Source organism: Lepisma saccharinum, chromosome 24, assembly GCF_977018435.1.
Source record: "Lepisma saccharinum chromosome 24, izLepSacc3.1, whole genome shotgun sequence".
Classification (NCBI taxonomy): domain Eukaryota; kingdom Metazoa; phylum Arthropoda; class Insecta; order Zygentoma; family Lepismatidae; genus Lepisma; species Lepisma saccharinum.
Genome location: NC_139252.1, coordinates 55355228 through 55377573, shown reverse-complemented (window position 1 = coordinate 55377573; position 22346 = coordinate 55355228). Strand labels below are relative to the sequence as shown.

General features: G+C 37.9%; 1 protein-coding gene across 1 annotated transcript in view; it reads left to right on the top strand.

Annotated features, from left to right (window-relative positions):
• The first annotated feature begins 675 nt into the window (after nt 1-675).
• The window catches only part of LOC145978267 (unconventional myosin-XV-like), a 536876-nt gene continuing 515205 nt past the window's right edge, over nt 676-22346 (top strand). Inside the window, exon 1 of the mRNA XM_083110778.1 lies at nt 676-1019. The gene's annotated coding sequence lies outside the window, so the exon portion shown is untranslated. The remainder of the gene's footprint in view (nt 1020-22346) is intronic.

Below are 22346 nucleotides of genomic sequence, written 5' to 3'. Positions count from 1 at the left end.
GTTTTACACATATGCAATATGCTAATACTAAATTGTGTACGTATTCAAAGTTTATTCAATACATATATACAACACTTATTATTGAAATACATTACAGAGAAAAATCATATCCCGTGCGAAGCGAGCAAGAAAATTTTTAGAACCAATTTTTGTAACTGAAAATATTGATTTAATAGGGCGCAAATAATTTCACGGGGCGCCAAGGTATCTTCTCTTTTACAACTAGGGGTCCCGGGTTCAAATCCTGGCTTGGGCATGGACGTTTGTGATGTCTATTCATAAATTTCATCATATCATCACTCATCCCCATCTTCGCAAATTAGCCAAAAGTGCCCCCTGCAGGTGCCCTTGTCCATCTACGTTTGTCCCCCCTAGAATTTACTTCCGTCGAAGGTTGGGGGGCAATGCCCCCCTGTGGTTGCGCCACTGGGTTCGAGTCCTGGAATAAGTATGGATGTTCCCTTGTAAAGGTCCCTTCTTCAGTTTCACCTAATCGTCATTCATTCGTGCCGTCGCGATTAGCCAAAGGTGGAGGGCGACGTAAAATTAAAATGCAAGAGTTGGCAACGCTGTCGCCTGTGTGGGAGAAGATTACAGGTGAGTAGCACCTGTGTGCGAGGCTAGAACAGGTTGGTGGCGCGGTGGTATTTCGAGCCCGCAGGGATGAGACAAGCAGTTAGGAGTGCCATTGCCGTGTGCATGTACGTGTGTGTGTGGAATACAAGACTTTCTGCTTTTTAATGCTCTTCGGAAGATGTGACGGCGTCTTCAAAAAACACCGGGAGGTTTTAGCTTACGTTTGCAGAGGAATCGTTCTCGATTTGTGGCCGTTTCGTTAACCTGTGTATTCATTTGTGCTGTGGTGTTGTTATTTTTTTTTTATTTCTCTGTTGCGAATTGTGTACGTGCATCTTGAAGTGTTTTGTGTGTTCCTGCTTGACCTCTGTGACATTGTTGGATTGTTGAAGGAGTCCTTATCCGAATTTGCACGTCTCGAATGTACCAGCGGCCTAGATAAGGTAAGTCCCGGATATGTGATTTCAATACGCGGATATAACAGCAGCCAGCTTGTACAACTCAATTTCGTAGTTGATTTTGAAAATGTGTTTACAAAGTGTGTTGCATCTTGCCTTTTGAACTACATGTACATACAACCTCTCATCTGTTTTAACAAACGTGTAGACGTAAGCAGGAAATTTGAATTGTAAATGCTGAAACGTAAAAAAGTTGTCAACTTATGCTGATTCATATTAAGTTATCGGCTCACTTTCATGTGCTTGCTCAGATTAAAATTCTTGTTGATTATGTGTACAAGGGCAAAAAACATTTAGAATTTCGTGGATCCACGGGGCGAATCGTCAAACCAAGGTTTCTGTGTTATTATGAAAGGAATAATTGTGAGTAAATATTATGTGCATACATGTATATAATACCAATTGATAAATTGTTAACTGGTGCATGGATTTTGTCCACAACCAATAAATATTTTATATATATATATATATATATATATATATATATATATATATATATATATATAAAGAAGGTTTCTGTGACATGATTTTATACTGGCGACTCGAGTGTTGTGCTTTTTCACTTTATCAAGAACACATTCTTGTTTATTTGTTGTTGTTTTTTCGCTTTCTGTTCCACATTTATACATTACTTGTGGAGGCACATGTACTGTGGTATGCATTGCCCTGTAAGCTGCAGGTCAACTGCTAATTATCATAATGAAACTTTTGTTTACCACCACAATTTGCGATCAATTAATGTAAAAAGAAAACTCAACAATTAACATCCACAACTTACCAGGAGTTATTTCTGCAGTGTGATACAGTAATTTCTAGGCAAGGTTTCTATTTTATACATATTGTTTGGTTTACAGACAACATTGCAAATTTAGAATAGAACACATTCTCGGCTCGGCGCCCTTAACAGAAATTCGCTTTTGGCCATTTGTGTTGCCACTGGTTTAGTTTCGGGGGTGTAGGTTTTCGCAACCGTAGGTTCCCAGTTCTAGTCCCAAGACCAATACCTGTATCTTTAACTTTGCTTGTTCTTTTAAATTTTCATCTAAACCATTAATTTCCATCATATCAGTTACGTTGAAATGGTACATAAACAACGTGTAATACCCAAATATAAAATTCAAGTGTTTCTTTTTATTTATTTATTGAGAAAATTTCAGATCAGCACGTAGCCATTTTATACTGAAATCGGTAACAATCAAAAGAATAAAAATAACAAAATAAGACTAAATATTAATATAAATAAGTCAAGATAGCACAATTAAATATTATTTAGCAACATATGTTCTGATGGATGACCGAAAGGCGTACTCTGTGGAAAATACATCAGCACTTGATGGTAGGTCGTTATATTGAGTGGGAAGTCTGTGGTAGAGCGATATTTTTTGAATTTGCAGTCTAGGCTTTTTTATAAAATGAGACCATTTCTTCTGTTTCGCGGAATGAATATTAGTGTAAAAACAACTCTACGTGAAGAAAAAAAATATACCAAACAAAATTTTATTCTAAAGTTTAATTTGCGAGCGTTACATTCATGAATCGACAACTCCAGTCAAAGTTAGTTTTACGTCTATGCAGGTTAGGCTAATAGGGATTGGACGTACAGTTTAAAATGGGAACCGATCCCTTGCGCAATGCGTCTCCATCGGATATCGAACCCGGGATCCCTCGATTAGAAAGCAACTGCGTTAGCCGTAACGCTATTGTGATCACGGCAGCTGTCATCACAGTACCGCCTCCTTCAAATCATCATTCTCGGTAAATGCAATTTCAACCTGGAATAAATTGCCCATAACAATAACTAACCAATCAACACTGCATGCTCTTAAATCCACAGCAAAGGACTGTATCTACTATGTAAACAGTTTGAATCTAGAAGCACACACGAATAAGAATACATCCCACAATGTATTAATGTCAATATAAGAATTTGATATTACCTCATGTCAAATATTTCTATTCTTGCACCGTCAAACATTAACAAATATGCACTTATGTGTACATGTGTGTGTGTGCCTATATATATATACTTAAAATTGTATTTAGAATTTAGTTTTATGTATTTTTTTCTTTTTGTGTATACATATACTCATTAATTGTATCTTTACAGTTCTTATTTGATTATTATTATTTACTATTATTATCATTATTATTATTTTTTTTATTGGATATATATACCGTTTGTAACTGTAGACTGTATTCTGACAAGGGTTAGGTGGGAGAACAGCATACGCTGAACCTCGCCCGCTCAATAAAGATATATTATTATTATTTAATATTAAAAGAATATTTACTTTGTAATATTATATGCAGCGAACATAGTAGGTGTTTCTTGATACTGCTGCGGTAGTGAAGAAAAACGAAAAGTGTATTCGTGAAATAAAGCATCGAAAAATTTTTATGGTAATGGCACTAGTCTAGAAGTTGGCCGTGGTTAGGCTTCACTACTTGTTGAATTGTAACTGTGCAGACGCAATAAAAAGTGATAAGGAAAGAAAATAAGTTAAATTTTGTTTCCCGTGGCAGTCTGCGTGTTTTCCTTTGTAACAAGTTTTTCACGCTACATTATAATATTTATGCACTCTATGCTTGAATCATTTTACTAGCTACATGTAGGGGTATAGGGGAGAATACCGCTGTCTGATCGTATGGGTCATCTCGAACTAAGGAAATTGCTAAACAAGAGTAATGTGCATGCCCACCCCAGTTCATTGCACCGTGCCAACTCACCATTTCGGTAAATAGACTCCTGGAGGTGATATGCTCGACACCACACTCCGGTCCCCTTTAACCTCTCAGGTGACTTGTCCCAGAGGCGCTCTACACAAGACTGTCGGAAGAAATTCCAAACCTTTAGATCAACCACAGCAGATATCGAACCCGAATCTCTCACATAGCAGTCAGACACCCTACAAACTGCACCACACCGGCTTTTTATCATTACGGTTACTTTGAATGAAATAACTGGTTACTTTGCCTTTAAATAACGCGTTACTTTCTGCGACATACCAACTCATAAACAGTAAATGAATTAACAATGGTTCGTGGAATAATTCTAATCACAAATTATCATTGTACAATGGGATGCATAAGTTTTACCAGACAAATTGCCATCACTAATTTCATTGCCTTTCTCTTGCATTGTTCATGATTCTAAACGAAGAATGAAATTATGCTGGTTCAGAGGTGTTTAATTTCTTTGCTGGAGTTTTGTTGGTAATTGAATCTTTTTATTGCGTAGAACAAACTGAATAAACGTAGTGATGGACAATTTGCATCGTATATTTTACGCATCCTTCTCTACGTTGTAATTTTTCTTTGTTACGAAACATATTAATATTCCCAGTTTCCTTTGAAAAAAAATATGGACATAATTAGATACCAACATCAGAAGTAAATAGAGTTCCGAATTTAGCCAGGTAATGTTCTAAAGTAAACATTGCTACTTTTGAAAAGTAATACGTTACGTTACCTAACTCCCTCCAATTCCAAAGTGGAATCTACACAGGCTACGATCAGGTGATGTCATCCGGTATACTTTCTGCAGAAAAATATTACAGTTCCAATGTTAACTTAAACTAAATTATTCTTGGAAAACCTTAATTTAAAATTAGCAACTCCATAAATGCTTCGTTCACTCCTCTCCAGGTACACCCAACGGCGAAAAAAATAGTAGGCGAATTGTCACCCACCATTTTCATTCGGTCTGAATTACACAATGTGATGACAATGAATTGAAATAATGACGTCAATAATCAGAGAACAATGTCTGCTTCGAACCAACATAGTTTCATTCCTTAAAACAACACAGGATGTAGAATAAAAAAGTAGTGAAAATAGCGGTGGACAATTTGCCTACCATTATCTTTGCCGTTGACCGTACGAAATCCTGGAAAGGACACCAAAAATCTTGTAAGAAATCGCCCAACCAAAAATTTCTGGAGGAAGAGTTTTTGTTTAAACGACAATGATGTGATAAGCCATTAGTTTTAACTTCAAATATTATTTATTAAGAATAATATTAAAGAAACAAATGAACGAATGATAATGTCTGTGTTTTTGTCTGAAGAAACCATTAACAGATTTCTACCAATAACAATATATGCACAGTAAAAGTAAAGCAAGAATGCAAGGCAAATATAAGTGTGAAATGTAGGCTAATTCATTTATATTAATAGAAATAGTTCATTTAAACTATTTCATAATTTATTGACATTGTTAACCAGTTGGTCAAGGAATTAGTTTGCCACTTTATAAAATCTGGTATATAAAGTAACAAATGAATTGTTATACATATATTAAAATATTCAGTAATTTACTTTTATAATTATGTAATATATTAAGAACTTCCTGCCCCACCATAAATGATTTCGTACCCTGATCGCCAGTCTATGTCTCACGAAAATTCCCGCACATAAAAAGTGTCAGTTAGCGCCACCTGGTGCAAAGGCAAATTTCTACTCGTGGTTGATTTGATTTAACTCGGAACGCTTTTGACCCAGCGTCTTGTCTTCCGTCACGGGGTGGAATTGGGTTTGTAGCGTGTTTGAGGCGCAGGTGTGTGTGAAGGAACCTAGGCGAGTCCATTTACTGCAAGATTAATTGTGTATGAAAAGTAAAAGCGCTACACTGCTCATCCTTGGAGTTACGTGTCTGCACCTTGCAGTCTGGAGAGGACAGAAAATAGCCCCCACCCCTTCTTTTTTTGCCACGAGTACGTCACAGCTTTTCAGGGTTGCCAGTTACCTTCAATTTATCGTAATTTTCCAGGGAATTTTGAATGCACAGCTTGTTCCTACTGTTAGGAATAACAGAATACTTTCCGCGTCGCTAAAATTACAACAGTTACTGAAATTTGGCCGAAAACGGCCGATATTGTTCATCATTCGATATTTGGAATTTGAAACTACACTGCAATTAAATTTTGTGTGTGTAGATTCATGCTGTATCATAATGTGGACTTAAAAAAACAAAACAAGACTTAATTATTCCAGTACTGTAAACAGCAATGTGATTATCGAATTACTTAGTTCAGTTGCATCATAATCTAAACGCATGATATACACACAACGGTGTTTGGTAACAATTTGTGTTGTTCTTTCTTCACACTTTAATGACTTTTTAATTTCCAATAACGAATGTGACGTATGATATACGTAGGAAGAGGCAGGTGGTATTCACGGAAATTAGTTTTACTACTTTTTTAAAAATATTACAGCCAATTGATATTGTTTCACACTCCTGGCAGAGATTGATGGAAATTACTGAAAAATCTCACGATAATTCATTTTCATTTGAATTTTGTTTCTTAGTCTGAAGAAGGCCGATAGGTTTTTTTTTTTTTTTTTACGTGAATGAAACAGCCTTGGTCAGCGGATTTAGTGTAAAATCATGTGATTACCACGATCTCCACATGCCCCTCTTAAATTTTAGGAGTTTTTGCTTTAACATTCAGCCACAGATAAACGTATTATCTGTGGCTCAGCCTTTAGCGCCATCTGTCCGTCAATCTGATCTTCCAGTTTAACCGGCGCTCTTGCTTCCGATAGGTGGGTCGACCATTGCGCGAGTCTAGAAAGGTTCTAGACAATGTGGGCTTGGTCCTTCCGACTGACCGTGTTTCGAACTCGTCGTGGTTCTTTTTGAGGTCAACACGGGTTACCGCAACCTTGTGTTCGCGGAATTGCCCCTTCCTCCTTCCCCAAGGCTTGCGTGTTGATCAGATGAAAGTTCAATTACTGCAAGCTGCTATGGCAAACAGGACGATGTCGGTTTGGAAAAGGGGGCGCGGAGGATACAAGAGCTGTACATGTTGGATTATGTGCAATAAAGGATTACTGGATACAGTGGGATCCATGAGTAATACCGTGCAAATTGTCCATGACTATTTTCCTAAATTTTCCTCTTGCATCCTGTGTGTTTTTAAGCGATGAATTTTTATGTATGCTGGTGCAGAAGTTGCCAACAGCTTGTTTTGAGTTTTCTTTTAATTCTTGAAACTCTTATTGGGTAAAATAAAGTGCACGAACATGGTGATGAGCAATCTGCACGGTAATACTCATGGATCCCACTGTACAGGATCAGGCGTACGGTATAATCTGATGGAACTGGAACTTTGACTTGTCTCAACAATTTGATCTCGTTCCGAAAATCCTGCTATGATATTCCAAATTCTGTAAAGTTATGTCGATTTAGAATTCATCTAGTGCATTCAAGTGAATCTTCTTGTATTTGCGTTATCTGTCTTCTAAGAGCACAATGATGACTGGTATGCTATGATCAGTGGCGTGCCCAGGATTTTCGAAAGGGAGAGGTTACGTAACACTATTTTTGGTAGTCATCCCTCATTTTGCCATCATTTCCTACATTTGACGTTCTTTTTTAGGAATACTGGGCCAAAGGGGACCCCAACAACCCCCCCCCCCCTTGGGCATGCCACTGGCTATGATGAATGTAATATTTTATAGTCCACATTCTTGTGGAACATGAAAACTTTCAGACATCTTCAACTGGATATTGATTCACACTTTGAAGTCAATTTTACAACTTTTGAGTGATTATATCATTGTGTGTAATACATTTTTTAATTTTTCTCGTAAAAGTACAATGGTAAGGATGAAATTAGAAAACTGAACATGTACAATGAAATAAATTTGGAAAAGAAAAATGTAAAATCGACAGCTAAGTGTGGAGGAGTTGAAGATGCCAGAAAATTTATTATGTCTTCCACAAGAATGCAACTTATAAAAATATTAGAAACAGCAGTCTAAAAAAAACCAAAATGGCCAAATTGGTTCTAGAGAAAGCGCTTGTAGATGCAACTGATCAATTAGTTATTTTGTCAACGTTACCGATGATATCAGGCGTTGAATCGATAATAAATTAGCAATAGTATTAGCTTTTTGTTTTTTTAAAAAATGCATATGGCTGTTTACGGCCAGCATACATTTTAAGTACATAAAGACACACTTTTGACATAAATTTTGCACATAAAGCTCATATACTGTACAGTGAAATCCATGATTATTACCCTGCAAATTTTCCATTACTATTTTCATTAATTATTCTCTCGCATCCTGTGTGTTTTTAAGCGATGGATTTTTATGAATGCTGGTGCAGAAGTTATCAACAGCTTGTTTTGAGTTTTCTTTTAATTCTTGAAACTCTTATTGGGTAAAATAAAGTGCACGAACATGGTGATGGACAATTTGCAAGGTAATACTCATGGATCCCACTGTACATCTCATTTTAGACTCGCATTATACTGGGTGTCCCACTTAAAAGTGGTACGCCTAACATTCATTCTGGCGTTCACAAATAAATGGGTGGAATCAGATTAATGTAGTTGCCTACACTGAAATATCGCATTACTTGAAGTCACACGTAATTCTTGAGTTGCGTTCGACAGTTTAAAAGTGATTGTTTGCGGAGATTGTTGTGCAAAAGTTTGCGGAGAAATGGTGCAGTTTGCAATTGAACACCGGATAGATATTGTTGAATTTTACATAAAGACAGGGTCCATTAAAGAGACTAAAGAAATGTTTGTGGCGAAATACGTCGGTATGAAGCCTCCCACAACCAATGCAATTCAAAAGATGTATAACAAATGGAGGACTACAGGATCCGTTAGTAATGTTTTGAAGAAGAAGCATCCCACAGTGAAGACCCCGGTGGTAATGGACAGAATTCGCAGTAACATATTGAGAAGCCCCAAGAAATCGATACGAAGATTATCTCAACAAGTTGGTGTATCCCGCACAACATGCCATCGTGTACTAGAAGAGCTCCATTTCCGACCATTTCGTGTGACCGTAGTGCATGAATTGAAAGAACCAGACAAAGCTAAACGAGTTACTTATTGCAACTGGATGTTATCTTCGATTGGTGATGGTTACTTGGATCCTATGCTCTTCTTCATGACAGATGAAGCTTGGTTTCATCTTTCTGGTTACATCAACTCACAGAATTGTAGATTTTGGTCACAGGATAACCCACACGTCGTGCATGAGGAACCTCTTCACCCAGAGAAGATAGGCGTTTGGTGTGCAGTGTCGGGAACACGCATTATCGGACCAATTTTCTTTGAAGAGACTATCAACAGCGAAAGATATCTGCAGATATTTGAGTCGTTCTATGCACAGTTAACAGGAAATGAAAAACGACACGGCGTCTTTCAACAAGATGGTGCCACTGCCCACACCTCCAACCAGAGTATGACCCGTATAAGTGAAGTGTTTCCCGAAAACAGGCTTGTCAGCAAAAACCTTTGGCCTCCGCGATCGCCGGACTTAACATCTTGTGATTTTTATTTATGGGGAGCTCTGAAAGGAAAAGTGTACGCTAATAACCCTCATACGATAGACCAACTGAAAGAGAACATCACAAACGAGATAAATAACATCTCCCCTGAAAAATTACGACGTGTTTCTCAGAACATTGTACTGCGAGCGCAGCGATGCCTGGATGCTGGTGGATGGCACTTTCAGCATTTGTTATAAACCAGACAGTTTTACACAGTAAGTGTACCTAACCTAACCTAAGATGTGAAAATGTAATTATATGATGGCACATTTCTTGAAACTCTGCAGTATTTACATATGAAAAAACAATTCAACTAGTATGAAAAGCAGTCAGTGAGTCGTACCACTTTTAAGTGGGACACCCGATATAAATGCAAGGCGAGTGCATATGGGTGGTTTAGTTGAAGATAGTGAACGGCCATTGGTTAACGAAATGACCTCACTTTGTAGTTACCTGGAGAAATATCAACACAAACGTATTTCCTCTCTAAGCTGAGAACTCAATGTGAAATGTACTCAAATGATATTTAAATGTATTGTAATTGAAATTATGTACACGTTTCCCGATGTGTTCTGCACCCTTACCCCACTGCCTCACGAATGATGTTTTCAAACCATCCGCTTGGAGGCGCTAGCGTCTTCGGTATTAACCTTTCAGACGTTAAGTGACCTATCCGAATCCTACAATATGGCACTGAAGGATGCGAAGTTCATCGTTGATAGCCGAGTTTTGCAATTTGGTGTTAATTGAAGTCTTATTGTACATTTTGAATGTGAAGTGGGTGCTTGTGTATAATCACTTGGGAGGTCGCCGATCAAAATTCTTTGACGTCTCCTGTGGCTACTTACGGAACATAACAACCGTGATGTATCCGTGACCCACATTGGCAAATACCTAACAAGACAACAATGAAAGGACGCACGAAGAAGTGACGTTGGTTTTGTACGGAGAAAAAGGATGGAATGCTACTGTAAGCATAAAAGATAGCGAAATATGCAAAGTAAGCAGGAAAGAACATCTCGGGAAACTGGCCTGATAAACTGAAGTTGTGTTGAGGTGATGAGAATTCGGTGATTGGGATACCGTTTTCCACCAGCGGTGTACGAGGAGTGGTTATAAAGATCTCACCAGGGTTCTAAATACAAGTAAGGGTCTCGGTAAATGTCTGTTATATCGGAGACACATTTCTATCGGATATGTTCAGTTTTAAATGGTTCGTACTTACCAATTGTGTATTGCGGAACATAGTTGAAGGTGCCATTATGCTTTTTACACGAAAATAACTTCGATTTTTCACATTACGAGTAATTATTTTGGGTCCTTTCTTCCGTTGCGGAACATACAATATGGCGCGCACAGCTGTGGATCATCGAGCGTCGTGCTTGTGTTGTCGATTAGGAGTGGGTATGCAGTGTTTCAACCTTCTTAACCGAAAAATACCTACTTTCGTGTTCATTATGTCATCACAAACCATGGACGGATAGCTCCAAAAACCATTCCCGATAACCCCAAAAACAATTCACAGATAGCCTCAAAAACCATTCACGATAGCCCAAAAAACCATTCACCATAGCCCCACGAACCATTTCCGGCAAGGTTAGGTTAGGTAAGCATAGTTAAAAAAATAAAAATAATAAAATTCTGGTAAAAAAAAGGTACATTTGGAAACACTGGCGAGACCGCGTGACTTTCGACGCTCGCGCCATCTGCAGGTACATAATGGAAACAACGGCATAATGTTGTCCCTTTGCACAAAATGCAAGTTTATTATATCAAAAGTGCTTATTTCTTGTTGTGCAGCATTCTACGGTGAGAAAATACCTCCACGAACTTTCAAAATACTACAGAAACTCATTTCCGTAAGTAGTTACTTCTGTAAAAATGAAGAAACGTGTATCCGATATAACAGACATTTACCAGGGTCTAGTCACGTGGGAATTTTCGAACTGGAGGGAGCAGGCCTCCGTGGTGAAGAGGAGGTTAGTACAATTCTACGACGGCAGGAGTTCCGGGTTCTAATCCCGGCCTGGACATGGGTGTTCTTTGAGTGTTCCTTCATCAATTTCTTCATCACCCATTCTCATCGTTACGATTAGCCAAACGTGGAAGAAAAGCTACGCTAAATAACAAATCAAATCGAACAGGAGGGAGGTCGTATCTTCTTTTTAATACTCTTATATTTCACCACCTTTTTTTCTTATTTTTTTACCACTATATTTTTCAGGAATACTGGGTGAAAAGGGGGTTATGGCCTCTACCAACCTTCCTCTGGACTGGAGGCCACACCCCTTTTTTAGATTCATTACAATTAATATGGGTGCGCCTGCGAATGATTTGTTCAAACTGACCGCATGGAGGCGCTAGCATCTTCGGTATTAGACTTTCAGTCGTAACTGACTTATCCCGAACGCGGTTACTTGCACCCTTCACGCAATATTTCACAAGAACGAAGATTGAGTCAGCAAATTAAAAGAACATAGTCCGGACTTTCTCGAATGATATGGAGATGAATTCTTTACCAAGAGACAATACGAAACATTCAAAAGCTGTAACCATAATACCTTTAAGAGAAGAAGATGATGTAAATGAGTACTCGACACACATGACAAGGAAAACTAGAAGGAATGGTGCAAAGATGAATTTCAAAATGCAGGCAGATTTTATCAGAGGATAGCTAATTTCAATAGAATCAGGCCTTGGTTTACAAAAGTTCAAGGTACAAGGAATGTGATAGTATTACTAAATCGTATTAGGTCAGGACATACAACTACTAAAAGTCATTTACAAAAGATCCGGATTGTACAAAACCCAAACTGTACATGAGGCAACAAGGAAGATATACACCACATCATATTTGAGTGTAATAGATAAACACAAGAAAGAGAGACATTCTATAAACTGTGAAATTCCTTTTCCTCAATGTTTGGAATCTTAGATTTGTGAACCTAACCTTACAGTTGGATATATATTGTTATCTTTTTTTTAGAAAATGTGGCTTAACTATCTAGTAGAAAAAAATTATTGATAGTGTATTTTAATAATAATGTACTAAAAAAATGTAAGTTTATGTACACTACATATATAGATATGGGAAAAACTGCTTAGCGGTAATCCCAAGTAACATGTAAAAAAAAAAAAATCATGACAAGGAACAATACTTCGTGTAAGATTATCGTGGCTATATGTCCAGACACCAGATAATTCTTAACCTATAGGAATGTCTTTACCGTGGTGTTCTAAGAGGAATAGAAGTTGACATTTGAGCGCATTCAGAGGAGGTCACCACTTATACTCGGCGTTCCCCCCTCGGCAAGACACCTGTAGCCTAATGTATGCGGGCTTATTGACTGATCTGGAAATGAATTGCCAACCACCTGCGTTGTTTTATGTGGGAGAGGAATCCAAAATGACTTGAAAGCAACTTTACAACGTGCCATTAATGAAGCAATCAGGGTCTTTAATCAAACTGCGTGTTTCTTTTTCTAGTTTGAACGAATTAAGTTGCTCTGCGATACACCACTATCATATCTCTCAGTCAGTGATGATGGGAATGAAGTCTTTGAGTTCTTAAGGAAACTCCATAAAAATAATAAACTCTTGACGATTTTGCGATTGTTCGTGGTAATGGTACCTTATTAGAATGGAACGGATATCTAAAAACCTCTAAAATAGGCACTTATAAATGCATTAGAAGTATGAACTAATTTGAATTTTTGAACTGTATTTTGCTAATTTTCTACCGCATTTATCACCTGTAACAGAGCTCTGGCTCTAATTACAATAGGTGTACATCGAGTAAAAAAACACAATTAAAATTACAATTACAACAATACAAAACAATAGAAGAAGAAAGAAAAAGAAAACATAACTACACTAATCATAGCATAAAGAATACTAGCAAAACTTTTATACACAGCATAAATCTAATAAATGATATTTACAGAAGTATAACAAGATACATGTCTATATGCAGACATTCATAAGTATACACATGTATAATTTGTATATACTCATAGATAAACACATATACATACATACGGACAGTGGCGTGGCGTGACTTTTTAAAAAGTGTTACCGGCTATCAGTACGACAATTATGCCTGCTAGACGTTATTACACCCCCCATCCCTTCGGTAAAGAAGACATGTCTTCGAGCTAGATATTTGTTCATTTCGTTCTTGTTTTGCAATCAGCACAGTGATTTAGCCACAAACACTCCTAGAAAGAACTACCACTCATGAGACAGTTACCACGAAAATCCAATGGATAATGGTAGACCCTTGTCAATTCTTCATCTGTCTCTGTTTCTTTGCAATGAGGTGCGAAGGGGAAGAACATGAACCACACTTTTCTCGTGTCAGTTTGACGTTTGTGTGGTGAGCCCTGAGCAGACGACAGAACTCCGCTCCTTCGTGGAAGGGAAATCCAGCTGTACGTACTACTGTTGCCAACTTAGTATTTTGGAGCAAGGTTTGTCCAAATCACGAATCACACCAAGGAACTATATTTTCATCTACTACCTAACTGGTCTCAGTTGTAGTTCAATCCAGCCTTGGCTTTGCAGTCTACTCTGGTTGCTTCACAGAAATTGTATTCCTATATTAGGCGGGATTTAGATCTTTTCTGCCAATCCGATGTGACAACACTGGCTGCTCCGGTAGGTCTGAACGGCAACAGGCCCCCTTAACAGGTATATGGATAGCCCCATAAAGCCCTTCCCCGCTCTTTCCTTGCATTGGCGCCCTCTTCTCCCTTGTTGCCTCTGCAGGGTAGCGGAACGGCCTCCCTCTTCGCTTCTGTCGGCTGCAGAAAAAATGTCCTAGGCAATATCTACTCGACAGCAACGGTGTTCATTAACATATTTAACAATGGTGTCATTTTATTGAAACAACTTTTTATTTCTTTACATTTTGCTGTTACCTGCGGTAACACCGGCTACATGCACGCCACGCCTCTGCATACGGACATACATAATTATATTAACAAACTGAAATATACCCATGTACACAGAAACATACATAATTCTTAGGAGTTTAATTTGTTCATAATGTTCCTTGAAGGACAGACAGGAACTGCTTGAATGGCAAAGTGAAATCCAAGTCTCCACCGTTTCTGACTATTTCTCTTAGAATGGACGAATTCTGGTGTACTGTTGAGTGGGATTGCCGTAATAAAAAGGCTGCCTGAACCGTAACATATCCTTCTTTACATTAAAATTAAATGTTTGGAGAAGACTTGGACTGTTAACTAACTTATATAAAAATAATTGATGTGATACCACTCTCCTTTTGTACAAAGGTGTAACATTGAATTCACTGAGTTGTTGTTTATATGATACCTGATCCTGACAAGATGATATTTTGTATTTTTCGTAATACAAGTAACGAAGAAATTTATTCTGAATTCTTTCTATCTTTTTGCTGTTACATTGTGTGTAAGGTGACGCTTCCATAATCTAATTTGGTTCGAACAAGGCAATTAAACAGGCTTGTCAGAGCTCTTTCACCATGTCTTGTGAATTTCTAATTAATTTCATTAACCAAAATTATTAGCATTTGTAGCCTATATGCTTCACAGACAAATGAAGTCCCAATATTAAACGAAGGCTTTAATATTGGAAGAAAAAAGTGTCCCAGTTGAAACATGGGAAGAAAATCGTTCCCTGATGAAACGAAATATTGACGATTTTTTAAAAGTCCCAATGTTAAGAGAAACTATGAGATTCAAGGAAGGAATGCCCAAATTGAAATACGAAGAGAGTTCCCCCAAATTTAACGAAGTCTTGAAGTTTTTCAAAATCACCAACTTGAAGGAAACTTTGAAGATTAAATAAAAAGTCAACAAACCGAAGAAAGACTTGATTATTAAAAATGTCCTAAAATTGAACAAAATCTTGAAGACTTAGAAAAGAGTCCCCAAACTAAACAAGGTTAAACTGTACATATTGAAGGAAGTGTTTGAAAGTACCAAAGTTGTATGAAATTTTGGAAGTTGAGGAAATAGTTTCCAAAAATTATGGAGCTGGAGGGCTTGAGCCAATGGGAACATTCAATATTGGTCTCATCGGACACCGTATTGAGCACCTTGGTCTACTGACGTCACGATAAATGTTCCCGTTATTAGGAATGTTAGGTTTATGTCTCGTAGCATACATTATACCTTTTTGGTCAAGCCCTGAAACATTGTGGTGTATTTATTGTGTATTTGTGCTAAGAGCCCAACTGACTTACATGCCTAACCTACCAACGAAAGTAATCATAGCTGACGTCAGTAGCATGGACGTATTTAAGGGGATCTTACTAAATTAAATTATGAAATAATAAAATAACTAAAATAATGAAAATATACTTTTTTATCGAGAGTTGATTATTACCGCCAAACTTATTGGAAGGCAAGGATTATTATAATCATACTACTTTGAATGACAGTGGAAAAGTAGATTTATTCAAGATTTATTACTACTTACAACGTAACATTCATAAAATATTACCAAGAACTTTAATTTTCGTGAACTGGATCTACAAACCTTTTTTTATATTTAATAAATATACAATTCTTTATCTATTTGACATTAATTTTCTAGCCAGGGTAGTTTTTATGTACAAATTTTGCCGATTTTAACCACACGTAAGGTAGATAATAGAAATCTCTATTCTTATACAGTCCTTTTACCTATTCATGTAATAAAAATATAATATTAATTAATTTTATTATTTTAATTAATTGCATATAATATTTTTTGTTTAAACATTATTATTATTATGGGACATTTCGTTCTGACCCCGCCGAAATATATTTCTAGATACGTGCCTGGTCAGTAGAGGAAGGTGCTCAACACGTTGTGCGATAAGTGAGATTCATACGAATATCTGCTTGCTCACTCCAGGACACCTCGCCCCACTGCCAATGTTGCTGTCGTCACGGATGACTTGGCATCTTCGTCATCAGCTGGGAGAGGTGACGCAACCCGCGTTGTGCAACGGAGCGACCCCTCGCATCCCATAAAAGATTCCCAGTGAATGGATTTTCATTCGTAGATATCGAAGCCTTAAGAACGAGCTTGCATGGAGCACAGCATGGAACGAACTTTCCACTTATGCTTCGTTATGGACCATTGATGTCTTTGTCGGCGACTTCAAAGCTTCGTTCTTTTATTTATGTGTAAATCTGCTTCGCTGATTTCGTGTCAGGCAGTGCACCGTTTGTACTAAGTTCTGCCGGCCACCGTGGTTAGCGCTACGACGCCAGAGGTCCCGAGTTCGAATTCCGGCCTGGGCATGGATGTTTGTGAGTGTCCATCAATTTCATCATATTATCACTCATCCCCATCTTCGCAAATTAGCCAAAAGTGGCACAAAAAGCGAAGTAAAATAAAGCAATGAACTACATTATGGAGCGGTGTAATTGTAATGTGTGTTGTATGGTCACGTGGTGCGTGCTAACTAATCAAATGAACGTTCAGAGCAACAGATGCATTTGTTGAATCTTCTGAACATGATCATCGATATCCGTCTACTTGGTTAAACGTCATTTCCACCAGCCTGACACCAGGATACACTTGCACTACACCTAATGTCAAAAAGTGCAGCGAACTATGTGCCTCCACCGGGCATCGTACCCGGGACTTCTTGATTACAAGGCGATGGCATTAACTCTACGCCATCGGAGAGATTCTCTGGACATTTGAATTTACCTGGAAAGTACAACTGCTGTTAATAGCATAGAATTCGCTCTTGCCTTTGAAGCAGATGGCTCTAGGTTCGATTCACGGATAGAATCCCTGAATTCAGTTGAGCTCAATTGGGCGTTACTTCTATAGGTCTGACCACGCGTCATCTAATCATCAGGCATTTGAACCTTCCCCATGGCGTTGTGATAACGTGGTCGCCTTGGAATTAGTGGTTTTGAACCCTGGTGGTGCCATATTGCAGTGGTTTGGATCCCACTGTGGGTATAATACCTATCGGCCTCTCTGAACATAATCACATTATAGCTACGTCTTACGTTCCTGTTGAATCAACCTTGGCCTTAACTTTCGGGGGTCAGAATACAAATGTTTTCCATTCTATAGAAATAGTGTCTAGGGTTATTTGCTAAGTAACAGTTGCATTTGCGAAATCACACAAATTACTCTTTAGTACTCTGCTTGCGAAGATATAGTAGAAGCAATGCAAGCACTGCTTGCATAATTCGAATACCATTTAATGTACTTAATGTTCTAACCGTATTTAGTTTCCATCGCACTCGATTTCGCGAAAAAATGCGGCCGCAAACTCCCCCAGCAGCTCTGTAGCAAGCACCAGCCTCAATGCTTGCAGCCGTTCTGCGGGAAAATAAGGCCTCCGAAGGAGTCACATGGCGAAGCGTGAAATTTTGGTGGAACCCGTCCACAAAGCTTCTACAAAAAGCTGTGCTTTCCGAGCTTGCGTGATTCCCGAAAATAGCCGAGTTCAACCGAAAGCAGAAGGATTCATCTATGGGTATGTTGCCAGCAAAAAACTAGTAACGAATATTTGTCTTCATGAACACGTAAACAAGATCGCAAATATAATAATAATTGTTAGTCATAAAATAACTAAAAGAAGTTATTATCACTGTTCTAAATTCCATATATATCATATTATATTACAAATTATTTTAGATTTCGCGAAATGTAAAACGCGTAAAAAAAGTTGACATTGGGAGTTGGGGCAGTGGAATTTCTGCACCCCCGTGAAGAGTTTTCTCATGGAGGGAGGGAAGATTGGACGGACCTTGGTCCCGCACCCTGCTTCCTGGTCGGTCCAGCTCAAATTACGCCAGAAGTGTCGCTACCAGTGTTTGCAACTGCCAAATTATTTACGCAGTAATTCAAGTGAGCTCTTTCACAAATTTTACAATCAATAAATTGACTGCTTTTGAATAAAACTTGGGGTGAAAATAAAGCTATCTGAGAAAGAACTATCTACTGATATTTGTACATGGCATAGAAGTAAATCGTATACATTCTGCATATTATGAGCACAAGAATATGTTTTAATGATTGATTGATTGATTTGTTGTTATAAGTCCACTTTCTGCACAGTAAGGCTAATCGGGACTGGACCTACAGTTTAAAATGGGATCTGAAACACTTGTGCCTCCACCGGGTATCGAACCCGGAACCCCTTGATTACAAGGCGACGACACTACCACTGCGCCATCGGGGAGGCCCGAATATGTTTTAAGTTCTATTATTATGACGCAAGTGGTGTTCCCAGGGTCTTTTTACGGTCCCCATTTTGTCATCTTTTCCTTCCTTTGACGTTTTTTCTTAGATATACTGGGCCAAAAGGGGGTTATGTCTACCATCCACCCCCCCCCTTCGCCCCGGGCACGCCATTGAATGACACTTTATTACTTAAATATTAATGTACATACTCGTTCTGCTGAAATGATTCTGATTCCTCCGCGTAATTTTTATCTCCAAACTGATATATCTTTCCTTTGTGACGGATAAAATTAAGGAAATAGGTTGGTATCACTTTCTGTTGTTTCAGAGATTTTCAAAGTGATCTTGTGTGGATGCTTGTATTTGCAGTTGTGGAAAGCGCGTTGGATAGTGTGAGTGTTTGTTGCTTCGTGTTTTGTGCTGTGAAGTTATCGGAATGAACGCGTATTTAGGAACGGTTGATGTGAAGTGCGGGTGTATTATTGAGCAATTGAAAATTGCTTCGTTTAGCTCGAGAGAGATAAGTGTTAAAATGAAAATCGTGGAAGGGGGTCGACCAACACCAAGAGTTTGAAATTTATTGTGGTGAGTACATTGTCTATGCATGTGTTTCTTTGCTTTGAAATGAATTTTTTATTGTTTGTGTTTAACTTTTTATTTAGTGTTTAAGTTACTCCAATGCGGTTTTTAGGGTTTAATGTCATATGAATAACGTTACCTGGATTTTTTTTAAAAAGTAAATGTGACGTTTGCGGATCATATGGTTTATTTTTAGTACAGTCACTTTATTACGATATTTTGACAAATCCAGCGACTGGGTAAATGAGGCTATAAACCTTGAATCTTTCCCCTCGGCATGTCGTTGTACTACATGTTTTGTTGTACTGAAACATTGCTTGCCTCCTTCGTAAGACTACGCTTCGCTACTGGGTCAAATAGAATAACAAAAGTAAAAGGCTTTCGATAGGGTGCCATAGCAAGAGCTATGGAAAACACTAAACAAAAACAACGTAAACAAATAATTAATAGTAGCAAACAAACAGATGCTATGTCAGAACTGGCAATAACAGATCAGAGGAATTCATAACAACAACAGGAGTAAGACAAGGTGATATTTTATCTCCATACTTGTTTATCATTCTGATGGATGACATTCTGAAGGAAATAAAACCAAAGATGAGAGAATTCAAGGTAGGAAATTGGAAACTGAAAACTGTATCTGAACTTTTATATGCAGATGATATTGTACTGTTTGCAAATTCACAAGCAAACCTACAAAGAAATTTGAAATAATAAATGGTAATGTATCAAAGACATATATCAAAATAAACAAAGATAAAACAACTGTGTTACGGATAGGGAGAATAGAAAGATCCTGCATAATAAGCCTTGAAGATTGAGAGCTAAAACAAGTACAAAGTTTCAAGTATCTAGGTGTTACAATCAATAGTAATGGAAAAATTGATGAAGAATTAAACACTCGAATAAAGAATACAAATATTATATTATGCCATAAACAAAGGATTTCTAGGGAAAAAGGAAATATGCCCAAAAAAAATAATTGTGTACAAATCAACTTATGTACTACGTTGATATATGGAAGTGAATCCTGGATAATTAATGAAAAACAAAAACAAAATTTACAAACAGTAGGAATGAAATATTTGAGGAGAACAGTGGGAAAGACCAGAAGGGACAAAATCAGAAATGAAACAATGAGAATAACATTAAACACAAAACCAATATATCAGGATGTTGAGCAAGCACTACTCAGATGGTTTGGACACCTCAGCAGAATGCCTGAACATGGAATACCTAAACAGGTATGGGAAGCAAGAATGGGAGGATTGGATGCAAAGAGACCGAAAGGAAGACCACATAGGACATGGAATGAGGGAATGAAGGATATCCTGAGCAGGAGGAACATCTCGTGGAATGAAAGAAGGAAGTTGGCAAATGATCGTGACAGATAGCGAGAGCTCTCTGCAAGACGTCGACACCAATCGGTACAAGAGGATCAGAATAATAATAAGAATTACTCTGCTTCTCTGGTCAAATAGATTAACAAAAGTACTAAATTTTAACAACCTTGAAAACTTAGAGGGTGGGGCAAGTGCCCGCCTTGCCACCGCCAAGTTACGCCATTGGTGAGATAACCCATGTCTTGATATCGCATACACCTCTGAAATACTAGCAAAATATTGATTTTCATATAAAAAGTCAGTAAATTTCTTTGGCTTCTTTGGCTAGCCCGAGTAAAACTCGGGAATTTTTGGTTAAATTTGAATAGGGTTAACATTTTGGACGATATCTCTGTCTCGTCTTGTCAAGTCTCGACGCCAACGTCACCCAAGTGTCAAGGTCCTCTGTCGAACTCTGCGCGCATCATTCACTTCGGGACATGCCTGTAAGACGATGGAATGAGCCTCCTCGTTCGATGAACCCCCTCCGTGCCTTCAGCGGGCGGTTATCAGGAAAGGAAGAGCCTCCCCCTCCGCCTTCCGCAAATTACACCCATGCCTGTAGCCATTCGGTCTCTTCCTTCATACCATCATGATCCCAAGTTCGAGCGCTCAATCGCCTGCTTGAAAGGAAACAACCTCCTAAAGCGGACTTTACACGGATGTTTTCTTTTAAATCAATTCTACGGGAAGAGTACTCTTGTCGTTGTAAGCTAGATGCGTAGAAATAATGACGTATTTGTATTTTTGTTACGAGCGTTCTCTTCTCTACCCATTTTGGCTACCTTAATTCACTGAAATCCAAAAAACACTCATCCATTAGCATATTTTTCAAATCCTTTATCTCCTCCTTTCTTGAATACTGCTCCACCATCTGGACTATCGCTTCTAAAACTAATCTTTCCAGGATTGATTCTGTGCTCAGCTTTTTCCTCGCCATCTCAGACACCTTCAGAAAACAGATATTATGTCTATCCTGAATATCCAACCACCAGTTGTATCTTGTGAAGTAATTATAAAAATATTCTCACCGAAAACAGGAGTTTCAAGGTTGAAAAATTGAGATGATATTCTGTAAACAATTGCGTATCATGATCTGTAAGGAACGCCATTTTTCTTTCATTTTTTAAGTGTCAAATAAACGGGTGTCTGGAAGAATTCATAACTGCAACTTTTACATTTATTAAATATTAAATCGTATGAGCTGAAACAAGAACAAATATCTGTTTAGATGTGCAGTTTTTGCGGCAACTGAAAGAAAACCTTTAAAAAAAAAAGATAAGGTTCTAAAGCCATGTTCAAGAATAGGCCCAAATTCCCAGACACAACCGTATCACAAATATAGATTCAGTAAAGAAGACATTTTTCGATATGAAAGATTGTTTTATTCACTACAACCTGGAATCCTTATAATTTTGTTACGATTAAAGGTATTTAAGTAAATAACAGAAAATATAGGGTGCATATTTATTTGCACTTTTTTGGTGCACATTTTAGGCATTTTAAGTGCATAACTATCCGGGGCCTAGTAATTCAGAAAATGAAGTTTCTGGTTACGCTTGCATGTCATGCACCGCACATGTCTCGATTTGGTAACATGTAGAGAAAGCATTTCATTATGATACAACAGCCCGCTCTCTTGCCTTCGAGTTATTGAACTTTCCTCGCCATCGTTCGCAAGCGACTCTAGTGCAGAGTTGTGCAATTACGCATAAAGAATGGTTTTTCTACATGACACGTAAATTTCGCGTAAAATAGTACAATATGTACGTAAAAAAGCTAGAATCAAACCTAAAAATTAAAAGAAAACATGATTTTTGCGATGCTTATTGTTATTTATGGCAGGAAAGCAAAAAAGGCTTTA